Source organism: Gossypium raimondii, chromosome 3, assembly GCF_025698545.1.
Source record: "Gossypium raimondii isolate GPD5lz chromosome 3, ASM2569854v1, whole genome shotgun sequence".
NCBI classification, from domain to species: Eukaryota; Viridiplantae; Streptophyta; class Magnoliopsida; order Malvales; family Malvaceae; genus Gossypium; species Gossypium raimondii.
The window spans coordinates 32,404,039-32,415,933 of NC_068567.1; the positions used below are offsets into that span (position 1 = coordinate 32,404,039).

Below are 11,895 nucleotides of genomic sequence, written 5' to 3' on the forward strand. Positions count from 1 at the left end.
TATTATTTAATATTTACATACTCAATTTATAGAAACGATGCCTTAAAATCGTATTTTTTGACACCACTGAAAACCAGGTCGTTACATCCTTGAATAGTGAAGACAAGTTTTTGAATTATAAATTGGTTTGAACATGTTTATAACTTGTAATTATGTTTAAATATGATTTAGAAATATTTTTAAAATAATTTGGAACCATGAGTTATGATTTAATGGTGTTTAATGATATTTTAGTGTGTGTTTTAGGCGTACTTGGTTCGCAACAGAATGTGTCGGTGTACATAATTGTTATCAAGTAATAAGTAAGTAAAAGAGTTATCGTCTCCACAAGGATTGTATCTGTTAATCAAATAATTGAAAATTTATTAATTTAAAAGTTAGGAAAGAAAACACAATCATTTGGGGTGATAGATGTTAAAATTAAATTAATTAACTAGATGCAAATTAACCTAAATGCAAATAAGATTAAATAAAATGCAAGGTGATGGTTTAGTAGCAATTTCACAAGTTTAACAAAAATAACATGAATTAGCTAGAATAATTACAACACTTGACTCAATTCATTCTCATCATATTTAACAATGTTCCAAAAAAAATTTCATGGCAACTCGATCATTCATTAACTTGGAATCTGATGTAAGTTCTTTTGAAGTCTTATACTTAGAAAAACATATATATTTCTATATTCATATTTAACTAAGGATTCCTTAGAATTTATGTGAAGCAATAGAGACAGATCAGGTTTGAAACAATTTAATCACACAAACCTAAAGCTATGCAAGGTAATAGAGCTCTCCCAAGTTATTACGAACCTTTAATTTAATCGGATTAGGATCTAAATTAATCATGCACCTTGCAATTATCGTGTCCATTAATCGCCATCTGGTTAGGATTGATAAACTAATTCTAATACATCCAAACATTTTTTAATGCATGAAATACATAAATGATTTTAATTGGAAGCATAAACAATTGCGGCACAAAACATCATAAACATGAATCAAATGAATATTATCAAACTATTGCAATCATTCCAGCTAAAATAAAATTAAGATATCGTCGTTAATGGAAAAAAATTAAACAATTTGCAAACATATTTGAATAACCAAGAACAAAAATAAAGAATAAGGAAGAAGGAACTCTTGATGATTTCGGTGATTCTCTGAAGACTAATCGTGGTCGCTTCCTCCAATTCTCGTGATTGCTCCTTTGCAAACTACTCCTTAAGGTGGCCGGTCAAGAGATTTTTTCTCAAGGGAAATTCTAGCTAAAGGGAAGTGGGGAAATGAATGACTTATGCATGGAAGAGAGGGGAAAAAGATGAGAGAAAGATAAGAGTTGAGGGATGTGTGGGATGGTTGAAATGGGAAGTGGTATTTATAATAGAGGAATGGTTTGGGATTTTGCTAAAAATAGCATGGAGATCTCTTGGTTTGATCCCTTACTTGGTCGGCCATGGCATGTGGGATGGGAGGTTGTTGGTTACTTGATTTGGTGACCATTTCTCCCTTAATTCATGGCATGGATTGGACAACAATCAAGCTTTAAGTTGGGAGCCGATTTGTGATTTTTTTTCACAGATGTAGGGGCCTTCAATTTAATTAATCCGAAGCTAATTTTGGCAGCTCTTGGTGTCTTATCGAATTTGGGCTTCTCTTCCCCCTTGTTAGGCGGTTTTAGTAACCTAATTACGAAACAATTTAATTCTCTTCAGCAACCGTCTTCAAGCTATGTCAAGGCAATATTTTTGAGCCCAATTCATCATCTAACCATCCAAATGAGGTGAATTTTAGCTCACATGTATGTTTTTATTGAATCCCACATTAATTAATTCAGCAGTCCAATTGCAACAAATTGAGTAATTAACATGTAGCATAAAATAGTAAAATTATGTAAAATTAATACTAAATTTCATAAAATTACACACTTTACTAAAATTATTCCCAATGCATAAATATGAACTAAAATCACTCAATTAGTTGTCCATATACTCGAAATTTGCATAGATTACAAATAAAAAGGTGCTTGAAAAACCTATATATTTTATACGTATCAGTACTCAGTGAGTTACGTTGCAACCATGAATTTGCAACATTGCGACTACACATTTTCCATGTCACGACTTCATTACTGAGTAAGTTCCATTGCAACGTCATAAATACCTCGTCGCGACACTGTTACAACCTTACATTATTTTATGTTATTTTGACCTTCCGAGGCACGTTTTGGGTTTTGACCAACTACGAATCAATTCTAAATCATTTTAAATTATTTTTAAAACTTTCAATTTGTCTAAAACATATTTTAAATGCTTTATAAAATTATTTTAAAAACTTCACTCCTAAATAAAATTAAGATTTCTTTTTCATACATGCTCCGATGACATCTCTCACACGTACTGATCGTCGAGACAGGTAAGGGTGTTACAAATTCCATCACCATTACATGAATGCTCACTATCTTCTTCCAACATGTTATGATGATCAGTGAATCCAAATAAATCATACAACGTCCAAACAACTCCTTTGAGAAACTGATTCAACACAATCATATGTTTGATTTTCCATTGCACTAGTTTTCACTCTTGTTTTTTTTCCTATTATCACTCTTTAAAATGAAATATAAAGATTACAAATTGATAAACACTAATAAAGAATTTTTCTTAAAGAAAGAAAGACATCGTTCTTATCTTTCTAACAGGAAACAATTCATTTTCATCCGCCTTTTTTGCACAATGAATAATGCATTATGAAAACACTACAGCAAAACAGGCTTTTAGCGGCGCTTGCAAAAAATACTGCTATAGACAATGTCGCTAATTTTGGCAGCGTTTCTTTTACATAAACGCCACTAGAGAACATGACCTTTAGCAGCACTTTTATCACAAACGCCGCTAAAGAACATGACCATTAGCGGCGCCTTTTTCACAAACGCCGCTAAAGAACATGACATTTAGCGAAGCCTTTTTCACAAACACCACTAAAAGTACCGTTCTTTAGCGGCGTTTTACAAAAAATGCCACTAACTTTCACAGATTTTTAACATCCAAATTTCATCCATATACAACCCTTCCTGTAGCATGGAATCCAACTAAAAACAGCAAATCTAAATGATACTTTAAATTTAACGAATGATATAAGATATAAATTGATAAATGAAGTATAATTCAAATTATTCTTATAATAATGTTAAAAGTTAAAATGTTAAAAATATTCATACAGTAGTCTAAGATGGCAGATTTTGCGACTGTTGAAACATCTTCATCATATTCTGAAACTGTAGCTAGAGTGCGTCGTACTTTTTGCTCGCTCTCTGCTTCCTCATTGCCTTGCCCCCTTTAAGTCAGAATGGAGTTCTTCATATTTTCTTTCAGCTTCCGCTTTAAGTTGAGCAATTCATTCATCTGTGCTCGCTTGCATCTGTGCCATCTGTTCTCTTAACCTCTAAACTTCAGCTTGAGCCTAACTCCCCGAAGGCATGTATTGCTGTGAGCTGGATCCAAAATATTAGGTTGGGTTAAAAAAATATCCTTGAAATCAAACTCGGCCATACCTTTTAGGACTCAAAACTTCAATAATAATCCGGTTATCAATGTCGTCAAGATGAACAGAACTATCACTCGAAGCAATCGCTTCATACTTCGCCTTTTTATCCTTTAGTTTCTCCTAATAAATCAATCAAAGAGTTAGAAACACAATATATATTATAAAAACAAATGCAACATAACTTAACATTATTTGCATTACAAATAAAGAATTAAACCATTATAATTAAACACTATAAATATTTAAAATAATTCAAATTTTATTAAGTAAACATACAATAATTTCTGCAGCTTCAGAAGTCATAGGAGATCCATCTTTCTTCCTATGTATAATGTCAAAAAGCTGAAGGCGTCCAACTTTTTGACTAGACAATAGTTCCTACAATATAGTAGTAAAAATATTATTTAATAGAAAGTAATAAATATTTGACACTATTAATAAATTCAAAATACCTCGGCCTCAGCTACACAAGCAAAACTTTTCGATCCAGCTGTGTGAGTGAATTTCTGTTTTTGCCTGTTGCTTGTTCCAACTCATTCACGATCCTACATTATGAAATTATTATTACGTATATAGTAAATATTATAAACCGAAATAATTATAAAAGTTTGAAAGTACGTAATACCTCTCATTTCTTTAAATTCCAAAATCTAACATTATCTTCCCATTGGTACCTCAACATTCCCGGCAGGACATTTCATAATTTCTCTTCGAGTGCTATTTTTGTCTTAAATTATTCTTTCTTTAAAGTACTTTTATGGTCTCTCCATCTTTTTCCCAATGCCTTCTTGACATAATTATCTGAGACATCTAAAGCAAATTATTATCCGAGACCTCTAAAGCAAACCTCTCCTACAAAAACATAAGTTTAGAAAGTAAATATAAATGAAACTTAAACCAAAGTATTATAAATTACATTCACGTTTTGTTACCTTAATATTTTCGAGAGCTTGACTTTTGTTACTATCAGGCATTTGATGCCATGACTCATAGTTGATAGGCAACATATTGGCATTTCGAGCTATAATACCCAAATATCCTGCTAAAAGTCGAGCTTCTGATCCAACAGGCTGACCAAGATTGTTTCTAGATGCTTTGACACGCTCGACAAGATTTAACTCGTATAAATCTTTAAGTAGTGTACGTCCTCGACCTCTGCGCGTCCCATCACTTTCAGCTGAAAAATGGTATATTATAATATAAGAATTTGAAAAGAAATCAATAATAAAAGTCAACACGCATGTAAATTAAATTTAACATTACTTTGAATTTCTACAAGTTCGTCAAGTGTATTCGGAACATTAAAAGATCCAATAGCAGTCTGTTGTTCACTATTTGTTTCTTCCGAATTTGGAGTCTTTTGAATAATACTTAGATCTCGCAATCTTCTTCTAGGCATTTTATCTGCAATACACATAAAATAGTTGAAATTTTAGTAACTAATTACAACAATAATAGTACATATAAAATAGTTGAAATATTTAATAAGACCAAGATTTAAATTATGATATTAAATATAATTAAAAAAATTGTAAAATCCTACATCATAATTCGTAAATATCTTCAACATCTTGGCGAACCTATTGAAATTGTGTACTAGTAATAGGGATATTTTCATTTAAGTTTTGTTCTGGAAAAGGCAAAATTTTTTATCTTTAGTCGATGTCATCTTTACTTCCATTGCCCATGTCAAACAAGTCTCTAGGGATGTTACGGAGTACAACGTACCAACCCTCATCAGTTGGATCTTTTGAGTAAAAAACTTGTTTCACTTGAGAATAAAATATATACGGCTCATCTATCAATTGTTGTCCAGTGTGAATCAATCGAGAGAAGTTCACCATTGTAAAACCAAATTGATCTTATTTAATTCCGCGAGCATTATTAACATCAGCCCAATCACATCGAAATAAGACAACTTTCTATTCGCCATAGTAATCCAACTCAATAATGTCAGTAAGAAGTCCGTAATACTCCACATTTCCCTCAACAGGATTACTGTCCCTAGCTCTAGCATAACTTATAATTGAAGAATTAACAACTATTCCACAATTTTGAGTTCTCAATCTCTCGCGATATTTCGTATGAAATTTGAATCCATTGATGAGGAAGGTACTATATCTTTTTACTACTATATTCGGACCTTGGGAAAGCCATTTAACTTTGTCATTGACGTCCTTCCCACTCCAAACCTATTGAATCGAAAATAAATTGAGTAATTATAAATGATATGAGAAAACATTATTATTTGTCAGTGAAAGCTTCAATTGCATACTGTTTGGCTTAACTATTCATGAAAAGATTCTGTGAATAACTTTTTAATCTCTCGATGTTGTAATCTTCGGGAGCGTGAACGAGATCTTAAGATTTATTTGAATTCACTATGTTAAAAAAAGGTTCACTTTGTTAGAAGATAAACAAATTAAAAAGATGAATATTTATCAAATTCTAGAACTTACTTGCGTAATGGTTCCATTGAATCATGGTGAAAAAGAACATATCAATATGCTTGTACCCACGATCTATCATCTAATTCTGCAATTTCAACTTTGCTGATTGGTTCTCCATTATGATCAGTGAGCCCAACATTTCTACTTGATCTGTTCAGTCTTGTTTCAACATCTTCTAAATATCTAGAATAGAAAGTCATACACTCCTCTGCCAAGTAACCTTCACTACTTGGTCTGTTCAGTCTTGTTTCAACATCTTCTAAATATCTAGAATAGAAAGTCATACACTCCTCTGCCAAGTAACCTTCAGCAATTGATCCTTCTGGATAACGCTTATTACGGTAATAAAACTTCAATTTGGATAGAAACCTAAACACGATATACAACATTATCAAAAGTTGTAGCTAAAGGCATAGAGGTGAATGAATTATTAATTTACAAATAAATTAGCACATTTCTATAGGATACATCCATCGATAGAAAACGGGTCCACCAAGTATTGCTTCATGAGGGAGATAGATTAGCAAGTGCACCATAATAGTGAAGAAGGAAGGTAGGAAGATCTTCTCCAAATTGCATAAAGTCAAATCGGCTCAATCTTATACTTTCTCAAGTTCTTGAACATCCAAAACTTTGCCACAAATGGCTTTCATTATATTGGATAGTTCAATTATACAAGACGTCACATTTTTTGACATACAACACCGTAAAGCAACTAATAGTAAATCTTGCATCAAGATATGATAATCATGTGATTTTAAGGAATATAGTCCTCAGTCTTTAAGACTCACACATCGAGATATATTTGATACATACGTATCTGGGACCTTTATATCCTTCAACACCATACAAAACACTTCTTTCTCTTTCTTTGACATTGAAAAATAGAAGGCGACAACCGATATTTCCCATTTGAAAGTACTTGGGGATGAAGATCACACCGAATTCCCATGTGAACTAAATCAAGTTGACTCTGAAGATTGTCTTTCGATTTTCCATCGTCATTTAAAATTGTCCCAATGATGTTCTCGCAAACATTTTTCTCAATATGCATGACAACAAGATTGTCGTAAAATGTGATACTCCCAATAAGATAACTCAAAAAAAATACTTCCTTTTTTCCACAAGTCTACCTCATTAAGATCATCATCTTTATCGGATTCATCATCAGATTCATCATCAGATTCATCCATTGATATTCTCTTTGTTTGCATGTTGGGCAGTTGATTCATCTTCCCATAACTGAAATTCATATCTTTCAACATGAATAAGATTTTAGATCCAATGGTCTGCGAATGAACTTCTCTGAACTCTTCAGTACCGTCAAATAGAGTACTCTGAAATCTAAATTTATAATTTCTATCTAACCACCTACGATGCCCCCATATAAGAGAACTTCTTCCCATTATATAACCACTTCGAACATGTTTGCGCAGCACAACAAGGACAAGCATAACGTCCCTTAGTACTCCAACCAAATAAATTGGCATAAGTCGAGAAGTCATTAATAGTCCACAACAAAGCTACATGTAAATTAAAGTTCTCCTTTCTCAATACATCATATGTTTCAATACCCGCCCATAATTGTTTTAACTCTTCAATAAGTGGCTGCAAATAAATGTCAATATCATTTCCGGGACCTTTCTCGCCAGAGATAATCATAAATAAGATTAAAGAAGATTGCTTCATGCAAATTAATGGAGGCAAATTGTAAGAAACAAGCACTACAGGCCAAGTACTGTACGAAGTGCTCATGATTTTATAAGGATTAAATCCATCAAATGCTAGCTCAAGCCTCACACTCTGAGGATCACTTGCAAAGTTTAAAAATTTACTGTCAAATGATTCCCAAGCTAAAGAATCTACAGGATGCCTTAATAATCCATCATCAATTCGTCCATCATGATGCCACGTCATAGACTCGGCTGTCTTCGACGACATGAAAAGCCTTTGAAGCCTTGGTATTAGCGAAAAATACCGCAAAATCTTAATTGGCTTCTTTCTTGACTGTGCATCATATTCATCCTCATTCACATCTTCTGTATTTCTATTCATCCAGCGAGACTTACCGCATACATGACAAGACTATTGGTTTTTCCGATCACCCCAATACAACATGCGGTCATTAAGGCAACTATAAATTTTGTTGTACCCAATGCCTAAATCTTTTATCAGTTTCTTCATATCTTTGCATGAATGAGGGATTTTTGCAAACAGAAACATCTCTCAAAAACTCTAACAGTATTGTCAAAGAGTTTCCGGTCCACCCTTCCAAACACTTTAACTAAAAAAACGAATACAAAAGAACATTTTTGAAAATTTTGATCCCTCATAAAGTTCTTCATTCATTTCATTAAGTAACGTGTAAAATTTTGTCGCTATTTGGCTCTTCATCAGGTACACTTCTTCTCATTTCGATAAAAACATTTTCACCAAGATTACAATCATCGAATGCAACAAAATCGGGTGGAAACGATTACAAACCATGACTGCGCATGTTAAATGCATCCCGCAACATACCTTCCATGTCATCTTCTCTAACAGACTGATGGTAAGCACTATGAGAATAAGTCGGATTAATCGTTGAAGAGGTTCTACTATATGTGCACTCTCCATGGAAAATCCAATTTTTATACCCCCGAATAAACCCATCAACAATTAGATGTTCATAGAAAACTTCACGGAAATGCCAATTGATGTTGCCACACTTCTTACACGGGCAAATAATCATATTCTCTTGGCTTGCATTTAGAAATGCAAAATTTAGAAAAGTTTGTACTCTATTTCGATAGTCGTTGCTTACCCTTGACAAATTCATCCAAGACCGTTCCATTTCGTAGTTCTTGAAGTCTAAACTTGACAATAAATTACACAGGTAAGTTGTTTATTTATAAGTATAAACAAGTTATGTAAGTTATGATATGATATATATTTATGTATTATGTAAGTTATGTGAGTTATGTAAATTATGATACGATATATATTTATGTATTATGTAAGTTATGTGAGTTATGTAAGTTACGTAAGTTATTAAATGATATACGTTATATGAGTTATGTAAGTTATGATATGATATATATAAGTTATTATGTTATGTATGTTATGTGAGTTATGTAAGTTATGATATGGTATATATAAGTTATTAAGTTATGTGAGTTATGATATGATATATGTAAGTAATTAAGTTATATAAGTTATATGTGAGTTATGTAAGTTATGATATACATATATATAAGTTATTAAGTTAAAATCGAAAATTCTTTAAAGTTATGTAAATTATGTAAGTTATGTAAATTCTTTAAAGTTATGTAAGTTTTGATTTTATATTAAAATAAATTTAAGTAATGATCAAAATTACTCTCCTACAAAAATATTTATAAGTTTTAAAACATTTAAAATTATTAAATATTAAAATCAAACATTGTTAATATCAAAAATTAATTAGTATTAAATATATACTTGAAAATATTATAAAAAAGTACAAATTCAAAATGTACAGTAATAAACTTGAAAATGTGCAGTAATAAAATAGTTCCAATTACAAAGATCCCAAATAAATTTAAATAATGATCAAAATTACTCTCTTACAAAATATATTTATAAGTTTTAAAAATTTTAAAATTATTAAATATTAAAATCAAACATTGTTAATATCAAAACTTATTTAGTATTAAATATATACTTGAAAATATTATCAAAAAAAAAGAAGCACAAGTTCAAAATGTACAGTAATAAACTTGAAAAATGTACAGTAATAAAATAGTCCCAACGACAATGATCCCAAATTGAAACGTCAATTTAAAAAACTAAAAAGCAAATTTAAAAGATTAATTAACCTTCTGGTTATCTATGCTTTTTGTGCAATGCTTTAGTGTATGAAAGCTAACAAATTTGCCAGCTGAGCAGGAATTCCTCCAGCCAAATTGGAATCACACTTGTTTTGCCAGCCAAATGCAAATCTGCAGTAGTAGCACAAACCGTAACCAGTAAAGACCTCAAAAGCAGTAATAGCAGAATTTCACATCAATAGCAGCGGATTGATGCGGCAAATAGCAGTAAGACGCTCTTGTAAAAAATGTTGACTTTCATTAGGTATAGATAATAAGGACAGTTCAAATGAAGCAATATAAAAGTACACCAGAATATAAATTTTCACTAAGAATTTATCCAAGTTACCTACATCAGGTATAATATGGCAGAGGAAAACAGTACATCCAATTCCAAGCCATTTGCAATACTAAATCCCCTACTTATCTAGTAATATACATCAGGTATATTATATACAGAAACAAAACTGAAATATTAGTTTTTTAGGGTAAGAAATATTAGTTTTATTAGGTAAAATGTTTAAACAAATTAATAGAAACATCACCATAGCAAGCTAGGGTTGGCCTGTAATGAACTGGAAATGAGCATTATTATTTACATTTAAGAAAAACCATATGTTCAAGACAATCAAATCATAGCTGAAACTTTACTCTTTTATTTTATTTTTCTTCTTTTCTTTTAAAATCAGAACATGTTGCTACAATACTTTCAATCAAGAAACTTGTAATGGGATTTGAGTCTTACAGGAATGAAATATCTTTGTCAATAACATGCATAGAAGCTTTAAGTGATTTTTTACAAGGCAAAAGTCTGTTTATTTTATGCTTAATATAGAAAGAGAGAAAAAAGTATTAAGACGATACTCACAAAGCTAACACCAATGGTACTGATGTAACTATCCAGATATGAATCATCCTGGTTGACCAAAATTAAAGAAAAATGATTTTCAAAGCATTAACATTTGGTGAACGGATAGAGAAGATAACAAATCATGAAGCTAAGATCCAAAAGATTAAAATCAAAGGACCAAGAACTTACATCAAACCTCAAAAGTAGACATGATTTCCCAACACCAGAATCACCAATAAGCAAAAGCTTAAACAGATAATCACTGTCATTAAAACAAACAGACCAATTTCAGGATATTTATACACAGTATATGTGTGTGTATATATATAAAATCTCAACATATAAACATAGATCAATTGAAATCTTATAAAGCAGCCAAGCTCCTTGATACGACTTCAGAATATAAACGAACAATCGATGCACGATTATTTCAACCTTTAAGCTTAAATTTCTTCAAAACATATTAAAATTCTCCAGAAACTTTTAACTAACTTAAGAAATTACTTCCAAAAATCAAAAATTTCAGCTAAAAATATTATTTCTTATCAAACTTACAGAGCTAGAAAATCAATAAACAGATCTGAAACAAAAATCAATCGGATCCGATTTGCAAAGCAAATCAATAAACAAGATAAAGAAAGAAACAAATAAATTATAGGGAAAACAAGCAGATCCATATAAATATAAATTGAAAATGATTAATTTAACATGAAATCAAAAGGAAACTAGAAAATTAAAGGTTTTTTCTTCAGATTCGAAAAAAAATTAAGAGCTTACCATTCAGGATTCATGATATATATATATATACTTTTCAGTAGAAAAGAAATCGATTATTTCTGACGATAATATATAGATTTATAAAGCACACATACAAATATTCAAATATATAAATATGTGTCATTATGAAAAATTTGAAAAATAAAAAGGGAGCGCCACTTAATTCACCTACTCTTCCGCAGTAAAGAAAAAAGAGAAAAACCCATCCAAAGGTCTGCCCAGATTAACAGCGAAAGAGAAAAACCTTACCGATTGGTTGCAGCAGAGGATTACAATGGCAACGCAGCAGAAGGGACACTCGACGGCAATGCAGCAGATGGTCGAGTGGAGGAGGGCGATGCAGCAGAGGAGGGATTCTGATTTGGGGAAGATTTGGGGAAAATTTTTAGGGGGAAAAAATAAGGTCTTTCGGGTATATAGGTTGGGATGAGAGTGAGGAGTGTAAA

The 11,895-nt window shown here is 31.5% G+C and overlaps 1 long non-coding RNA gene across 6 annotated transcripts; it reads right to left on the reverse strand.

The window, feature by feature from the left end:
* Positions 1-3,348: 3,348 nt before the first annotated feature.
* Positions 3,349-11,895, reverse strand: LOC105794084 (uncharacterized). Of its 6 annotated transcripts, XR_008194388.1 has the most exons (12): positions 11,699-11,895; positions 10,862-10,934; positions 10,691-10,738; positions 9,832-9,954; positions 8,799-8,845; positions 6,005-6,364; positions 4,809-4,949; positions 4,478-4,722; positions 4,171-4,397; positions 3,998-4,090; positions 3,822-3,923; positions 3,355-3,665 (listed from the first exon to the last, which is right to left on the reverse strand). It is a non-coding gene; the product is annotated as an uncharacterized LOC105794084 (long non-coding RNA). The 6 variants fall into 6 exon arrangements; XR_008194389.1 differs by lacking the exons at positions 6,005-6,364; positions 8,799-8,845 and having other exon boundaries at positions 3,349-3,492; positions 3,553-3,665; XR_008194387.1 differs by having other exon boundaries at positions 6,005-8,845.